Below are 9,348 nucleotides of genomic sequence, written 5' to 3'. Positions count from 1 at the left end.
ATTGAGAAGCTTTTCTACAAAAACTGTAAAAATTCTCGATTATGATGGATATAACTCATCGATTGAAACTTTATTGAATAGACACCAATTTTTCTGAATTAATGATAAATTATAAAATGCAGCCATTAAAACGACACCAATTGTTTGACCATTCGTTCTCACAAATATCAAGATTTAAATCCCCCAATTTTTTATCCAGTGTTTTAAAAATCGCATTTCGGATTCGACAAATTTCGTGAAACAGCGTCAAAGAGAAAAAGAAAGAATCATGGTTGGAAACGGACCACCCCGAACGACGAAGCAACGACGGTTCCAACGAAGATCCTCCCGAACTATCCTCAAAAACATTTACGCGCTTCTTCTCTCTACCTGCTGGCTCCTCGCCTGGATCCCGCCATCGTCATCGTCTTAAGCCTCGAAAAGAGGCTTACGCTGATTGACGTGGAAGTTAGCAGAACTGCCGGATCGACGGTTTATACGTATTAAGGGCAAAGGATTTTTCCTTTTTTTTCGCCCAAAGCTGCCCCCTCCTCCTCGTCCACTCCACGCGATACCGATTGGACAGTGGAATCGTGCAACAAGACAGTGTGTATCGCAACGGTGACAGTGCTCTAAGCTTGTGCTCTATTCGTGATTCAGAAAGCGATCCCTGTCTCCCGACAAGAAATCGGGACTAAATCCGATCGATCGTGATCTCTTGGGGGATTCTCGAGCGAGGAATTAGTGATCTTAGGGAGCGAGGAATTAGAGCGTGGAGGGTCATCTTTTGGACGATTGGATTCGAAGAAGTAAGAATTACACCAGTGGTGGTGGAATGCTCGTCTGCGAGAACTCTGCTTGTCAAGTTGCTTGATCGAGGGGGGGGGGGGGTTTACGTTTGTTGGAATTTTAAATTGATCGGGATTTGTGTCATCGATGTTATTATTCATCGAATTTATTACTTTTTTTTCCCCCCCTTTGCCGATGAATTTTCAGAGATGGATTTAATTTTCGAAGAAAAGATAGATAAGATTCTCTCACACGTCAGATGAGTTAAAAGTTAAAAGTTCAATGCTTCAAGGAGGACAGGATTTAATATCGTAGTTGTCAGTTTCTTTTCTCTCTCCTGCAAAATTTTATATTTTTCATTTATCGCACTTTTTTATAGGGGAGGGGTATATTTCTGGTTCAGTAACTGGTTTTAAGTGATCGCCGATTATATCCTTCCCAATCTAAAATCAAATTTCAATCCTCAGAATACGCACAATCCTTGGTTTTCCTCACTTCAAACACAAATCAAAGGATTCCTTTTCTATTTAATAGTGGACTGAAACTCAAAAAAATAATCTTCGAGATCAAAGTTTCAGAAAAGTTATTTTTCCAAGCATATCTAGCAGAGATATTTTAATTAATCTTGTTGGATATTGGAGGATAGATAATCGAGAACTATCGTGGTTAATTTTCTAGATATAAACGTTTCACCATGTGACCCGATAACTTTCGAGGATCTCATCACGGCGTTGCGAGATCAGAGATAACCAGCGTTTACGCCGGAGAGGATTTCAAGTTCGACTAGACTCTAGAGCTAGAGCAAAGCGAGTGGCTCTCGTGCAAACCCTTCATCTTCTCGTCCCCCTTTTAAACCTCTACTCCCATCGAGCCGTCCCGGATTGTAACTGGAGTAACAATGAGACGTCATACCCTCTCGTTTTTATCCCGAACTTTGTATCATCGCGGAAAAAGATCTTTAGGGTATGATCATATTATTTTCATAAGATTTTGATAAGATTTATGTGGAAACAAGTTTTCGAAAGATATTTGAAATTATTTATAAATGGAAATAAGTTTTAAATTTTGGAATTAGATATAATTAAATTGTTTTTTTCTTTTTTTTGTTTAAATTAGAAATAAAATAGAGAGACAGAGATGAGAATATGGATAAAGAAAATTTATTTAATCGATAGATTTTGATTGTGTAAATAGATTTGTAGGATCGTATACTTTTATTGGGGATAAATGAAAACAACCCCCAGAAGCATCGGTAGTTCAGTGGTAGAATGCTCGCTTGCCACGCGGGCGCCCCGGGTTCGATTCCCGGCCGATGCAAGGGATAATATATAATGGGTTGTTTTTGCATTTTTTAAATCATTTTCTCGTTGGAAATATTCCAATATTCAATCTAAGAATTAAAAAATATATATATATAATTTCATATATTTTATTAGAAAGTATCATTATTATTCTTATCGTTATTATTTTAAGTATTATATTATTTTCCTTAAATGGATATGCTAAGAAATTTTAACCGCATTTCTCGTATCTCGCCATATTTTCCCCGTTAGAAAAATTTATACGCGAGACGTAATATATGATTAAATGAAAATAGAGCGATAAAATATATTTCGACGAGGTAACGTCGAAATGGTGAGCGGCCCATATTATAATAAAAAAATCTCAGAGAGAAGAGAGGGAATGTTAAATTTACGAATGGTTAACAGTAAGGTAGCCACATCTGGCGAAAACCAGAGGAAAATCCCACGTTCGATGCGCTCCTACGGTAATATCGCGGAACATATGCTCGGTCGTGCAGGCATCAATGTTTTATACATTGTATCCGCAATTCTGTATAACTAAAAATTTCAGCAAAGACACTCAGCTCGGCCAAAAAATTCTCGCAACCTGAGGAAAGTTCATGGTTCGTAAAAACATTTACGTTTACGTTTTATCGGTCGAAAAGATTTCAAAAGAAAATTCGATTTTTTTTCCTTTTTTTACTTTCGCTTTTTTTAAATAATGAAATTTTATTTTTTAAATGTATACGGCACACTTTTCTAATATATCATATTATTTTCTATTCGATAGAAGAATTGAACTACTTAATTAAATTGGTGTTCAATTACGTTTTTATTCGAATAGTAATTTTTAATAATTACAAAGAAAAAAATTCATTCTATTTCAGCTAATGGATCCTTGACTTAATACACCATTATATACCAATATAATAACAATAATACCACTAATCTTTTACCACAAAATCTAATAAATAAATCCACCTATAATGATAAACTTGAATCCTTAAAAGCTATTCGAAAGCTATTTATCGTTTCCAAAACAAAACACGCGAAACTGGAAAATAAAAATCAATTCCATCAACCACGTTGATTTGCACAAAGTATCATTGGCCAAATACGCGGAACAAACGTTTTCAAACCCGGTTCAACAAGAGCGTGGATCACCACTACACGCTCCTATTCAAAAGCCTAAACTTTGGTATTTGCCGAACGGGGGGCAAAACACATGACGCACTTTCCAACCCCGGCCGTTCGTCAATGGAAACGCACGAACGAGGCCGGGTGCAAATATTTGCACGTTTGCACGCGGCGTGGATCAGCGTGGTTGGCGCTTTAGAGCGCGCGTGACGCGAGGAGGGAAGAGGCGGATCGGGCATAAGGCGGCGCGGCGTTCCACCGTGACACGAAGTAATCGGGCATGGAACCGGTTGAACACACGCGACTATATAGGCTTTCCACTCCTCTCTCGATTGTTTCTTCGCGCGTCCACCCTCTCGCCACGTGTCATTTACCAAGAGGTTGCTTTCGCGGTTTATTGGTCGCGGAATGAAAACTGACTACTTTTTTTCTTTTTCTACCCTCTCCTCTCTCTCTCTCTCTCTCTCTCGTTTCGCTTCGTTTCGTTTCGTGACGTTGATGAACGATTACCGTAAAGGAATTTTTTTTAAGAATTTTGATTGGTTTTCTCGACTGACGCGTCCGTTCTATTGCTCATTTTATTTTGTCTTGATTTCATTAATCGTTGGATATTTCGTTAAATGAATGTATTAGTTAGTAAATATAGATATTTTTTTTTTTTTCTTTTTTAACGGGAGAGAGAAGAATATTTTTTTTCGTAGAAAATTTATCGAACATATACAAGAAGCTTTTAAATAAGATTTATGAATTCGAATCATTTGTCAATCGCTTTAATCAAACGTTCTCGAAATTCATTAACAAGATACCATTACTATAAATCAATAATCAGATCGAAAGCTACACGCGATTCGAGCGATCGATAAAAGGGATAGGAAATGCATTGCGCAAATTTCTATTGTTAAAAAAGTTCCAAGGTGAATGCTAACACCTAGCACAGTGGTTCTTAATCTCTTTGTAGATAGATACAATTGCGCCGCAAATTTACGAAATTTCAACGGACTAGATAGAATTCCTCTGAGAATTAGATTCAATTTAATTTATTAAATTAAATTTTTGATCTTACGTTGTTAAATTCAGGTCCAGGTGTGATGCATTCCATAAGCAAATAGCCTTTTAAAACGATCAAATTTATAAAATGCATATATTTTCACATTACAAATCGTACAAATTTTTACTTACAATCAGAATTCCGCTTAAGAACCACTGTGATCCGTGGTATTGACTGGAAAAGAACTTTCGTTCCTGCACATACGATTTCCAGATCGTCGATTCTCCGTGAACAATGGATTGTTAATCACGTGTAAAAAAAAAAAAAAAAAAATTCGAAATTTCTTTCTTACGTTCTCGATGATCGCGCGATAACGAGAACGCGATTGATAAGATTCATTCGAAGCAAGAACAGTCTTGGAAGATTAAATCGATCTTATTACCAGCCTCCAACCGATCGATGACCTACATTTCGTAATTCTCTTAAAATGAACACTTGAGCCACTCGAGCCGACCGCTTATCGGAATATAATAAATACTTGTGCGAGAGGTGTTTAAAGAACGGAACGGTTCGTATATAGAGTAGGCTAATTAAACGAATCATCGATGAATAATTTCCCCTTTGAGCAGTCGAGGAATCGAAGCATTGGATTGGATCGACGAGTAATTATAACGTTTTGAGATGAAATTTGGGAAATATTTGTTTGAACATTCGTGGAATGTTTTAAAATTCTTGAAATTTATCTTTATCAATTCCGTTTGAATTCTTAGATTTTTGAAAAAGTTTCTATGCGAATTATTAAGTAGATAATAAAAGGTAATGTATAAGGAAAAGATATACAGTTTGAAAGAACGAATAATATTCATTCAGAGGGAACGAGGCGAGAAAATCTGGTTTCTTTTCCCCGTTATCTTAAGTATATGATCGATACAACCTCGTTTCGATAATTAATTAACCGGTAGATAATAATTATATCTGTCAATATATATATAAATTGGAGCACGTAAATTTTCTAAATTTCAAAAGATTTTGAGCGTTTTATCTTTTATCAGAAATATTTCAAAATCGCACGAACCCGTGTTAATTTCTGTAAATCTTTTTAAACGACTCAACTCGATGCAATAAATGCATAATTAATTACTTTTATATATATATATATAAAAATGAATCTTAACCGAGATGTTAGCAGAGGACGAACACGAAGAGGAGAAATTCACTTCGGTTTCAGCTGGCACTAATCGCGGGATTATATTTTACACCGGTGTCAGCCCGCGTCGAATGCAAATTTGCATCTTTATCGTGGCGACGTCTGTGCTGATGACAATGTTCGCTGACGAGCAAGAGCAGAGAATTTTTTCCTTCCTCGGGAATCATTGTGCGGTACCATGTGCATTCGTTATAACACCGTTATACAGTCGATGAAACTACATTTGGAAAGTAACTATGGCGAAATCTTGGATGGATCTGTGTTGTAGAGAGAAATTTTATAAATTCTCCTTGCGTGAAACAATATTAATTTCATATGGATGTATTTATTAATAATTCGCTTTCTATTAAAAAATTCCCTTTTTTTTTTTTTTTAATTATTATATACTGCTTGTGAATTGTAACGCTCGTGTTATTACATCGATGCAACGATATTAATTTACGTAACATTTCTGTTCACAGTTCAGTGAACATCCCACACGACTTCCAATCCAAAGTTTCTAATAGCAAACAACGTGAAATCGTGAAATAAAAATTAACGAAATTTCATACGTCGCAAACTCGAACATCCCATCCGTATCCCCGGCCAAAGATACCCGATTCCATCACAAGAGGTAAAGATGCAAAAAAAAAAATGCAAATTATACAAGTCGTATCCCCCCGTTTTCGCCATGCGCGATGGAAATCTTATTACGTAATTAATTTCGATGATAATTAAATTTGCATGTAATTACAAAATCCAATTAGCCAGAGGCTACGTCCTGTCGGTATGTATCGGCATGTATTTGCAAAAGGCGAGGGGAACAAGGAGTGAACCGTGCGCACGCAGATCAAAGGAAACCGAAATGTGTTAGTTTATGAGACCGGTGACCGGGATCCACCCACAAGAGAGGCGCAACAGAGCGCGTTGCTTTGCATACAGGGGGTTGGTTGGTGTGTATATATATATGTATATACACGTATATACGCATTTGCATCTTTATCATCGTATCATTTGCAAACAGGCGCATTTCTCGTTGATCCCTCATGACTCGTTGACAGAGAAACACGAGCGCGTTACACGCGCGTGACATGTCGTTTTCATCTATAATATTTCTATATTCTTCCGTTTCGTTCCGTTGTTATTTTCGAGGAGGGAAAGCATGGATGGATGGATGGATGGATGGATGGATGGATGGATGGAGGTAGGTTGTATTTTTTTATAATTCGAAAGACGTTGCTCCGCTTCTATTGGCCCTATTTTGAAGGGAGACAAGCAACGGCACTTGGCCTGGTATTTTCATGCGCAAGATACGTACTTTACGCCGCTCGAAGCACCACTCGAGACAACCCATGATCCCGAGTGCCCGCCCTTCTTGGGCCTCTCCACACCCGCTTTAAAGCCCCCCTGAAAACCTTTAGTCACGGTGGAAATGTTGGAAGAAAGGGTGGAGTTGTTCGTCATATGGGAAAAACTTGAGAATGTAAGTGTTCTTACGAGGAAACATTGTTCTTTGGTATCGCATCGCCTCTGAATCGGAATTCGAGTTTCTCGAAAAAATGCTTGGGCATTTTCAAACTTAAAAATTCCAATCCACTTATAATTTTCAGATCAACAGGATTTCGAGAATCTCGAGTCTTCGAGTATTGAAAAATTAAAAAAAAATACATACGTTTAATTTCTAAACATTCTCCTTCTTTTCTCTTTCTTTTTCTCGCGAACAATCAAAAATTCTCTTTAACCTCGGAATTCGAATCTACCCAACACGTCCACGTGTCCACGCATTTCAGAAGCGTCGTCGTTTATCCCGATAAACGAATTCCTCGTAAATCCTTTGTCGCTAATTGCAACCAAAGAAAAAAAGAAAAAAAAAAAAAGAGAAGATGAAAAAAAAAAAAAAAGTCAAGTGGTGGGTGAAATTGGAAGAATGTGTGCAAGCGCTATAATTTTCCAGGGACGAAACGGACGAAGGGGAGAGGGGCGCAAAAACAAGCATTCGAGGATCGAACGACGGCGGCGGTTCGAGCGATCGCGGGCTACGTTGAAGGAAGAAGCGGTTGGAAAAAAGGAAGACGACGCGGAAGGCGTCTTTTATCTCGGTCGATTCGTTTTATCGGCGCCGTTCGAGCCGAGCCGGATGATGAGTTTTCCTTTATTTGTTTTCATCTGGTAAGCGAGAGACACGATTTCCCGCTCCGCTCCGCTCCGTTCACCGGAAATGCTCCTTGGGGACTTGTGCCGGGGACAAGAGCGTTTCTGAAACACGGGGCTAAGCTAAACTCGTTTCGACCGATCACCGGCTATTGAGAAATTTCGTTCCACGCTCTATGCTTTTACGTGCTTTTGTTTGGGCGCGAAACGTTTCGTGATGGAAATGACGATGATGGAAGAGAAATTTGACGTATCTTTGGCTGGGGAAAATCTCGAGTAAAAAGATTATAGGAGAAAGGGGATATTTCATTTGTTTGAAAAATTGTGGAATCGAGAAAGAAAAATTTTTATTCGTGTATTCGTAAACTGGAATTTTAGTTTGACTGGATAGATTTGGGGATGTTTGTTTGAAGTTGAAGAAAAAGATTATTAAAAGGGATGAATTGTACAGAAGAAATTGTGTATACAGAATGAAATTGAGATGTAAATTATTGAAGTAAAGGAAGAAGAGAATAGGAAGGAAATGTATAGATAAAATGACGATACGAACTGAGATAGTAATTTAATTTGAAATAGAAACTAATAGATAAGATTAAACGAAGCGGAAAATATTAAAGTTACGAGTTATCTGTGACACGATTTATGAATCGAGGAAACAAGCTTGAATAATCCATAATTATTTTATATTTAAATGTTTAAATGATTTTCGTTAATGAATGATTTCACACATAACGTATGTATGAGAGTAGAAGACAAATATTAATTCATTTGCAATTATTAAAATACACGAACGATTTTTATTTCGAAAAGGAAATTCGTTTCTTTCTTATTAAATAGTGATCAGTTAAAAATTGGCGAATCGATAAAGAAAAAGATGATGAAAGAAGAAAAAAGAAAAAAGTCTTTCCTATCTAAAATGTTTCCAACGAGCGATCACGGAAGTATTCTTCTTAAGAAATGAAAATTACTCACGCCAACGAGAGCAGTTTAATTATCCCGTTAATTAAGACTAGCTTAAAAAAGAAAACTTAATTAGTTCAAGAGAATTTCTCGTGAAAGTGGAAACTCTTTTGACCGATTAATCCAACAAACCTGCCCTTGTTTCTACGTACAAGAACCAATAGATTGGAATTCAATGGATACGACAACGAGAAAATATGAATCTCTATTATTAAATATAAAAGTAATAAAATCTGTCTTCACATATCTCACGTATGCATAAGATATTATAAAATTGGAAAAGAATAAAAATGAAAATTGAAAAACGTCGAATTTTTGGATAAATTGAAAAATACAAAAATTTATTTTATTGGAGAAAAAAAAAGAAATTAAAATAAAAATCCTATGCAAATTTTCCAATTTTTCTTTTTTTTTTTTTCAGAAAACCAATAATATCGATGGAACTTCTTCTTCACACGTTTCATAAATAAATAAAATATCTTCTTCTTCTTCTATGTTCTTAGATTTATCTTGATCCGAAAAGAAATTTATCCAACGATGAAACACGATGCTCGAAGGATAATGCCAAGTTTCTCCTGCACGAATTGCACGCAGATTATGCAACCAGTTATTCCAACCAGTATCATTATTCGTCTACGCATCAAATGGAGGCGAGTTATAAACTTGAAACTTTAAATCCGATTACGTAACAACGTTCCAACAGGGAAGAACAAACCGCTCCAATTATCGCATCATCTCGATATACATATCGAAACCCTGAACCCGAGGATCGTTCTTGATATTCTTTTCCAATGTATGCATATGTTCCATCACGCGCATTACGATTCGTTTCAAATATTTGTCGCATTGTTTTAAACACGGAATATATAATTTCG

The 9,348-nt window shown here is 36.6% G+C and overlaps 1 non-coding gene across 1 annotated transcript; it reads left to right on the top strand.

The window, feature by feature from the left end:
- The first annotated feature begins 2,014 nt into the window (after positions 1 to 2,014).
- Positions 2,015 to 2,085, top strand: Trnag-gcc. Its single transcript has one exon. It is a non-coding gene; the product is annotated as a tRNA-Gly (tRNA).
- The last annotated feature ends 7,263 nt before the right edge of the window (positions 2,086 to 9,348 follow it).

Source organism: Apis laboriosa, unplaced genomic scaffold, assembly GCF_014066325.1.
Source record: "Apis laboriosa isolate Shangri-la unplaced genomic scaffold, ASM1406632v1 scaffold9_cov152, whole genome shotgun sequence".
Lineage (NCBI taxonomy): Eukaryota > Metazoa > Arthropoda > Insecta > Hymenoptera > Apidae > Apis > Apis laboriosa.
This window is presented reverse-complemented; position numbering and strand designations above follow the sequence as displayed.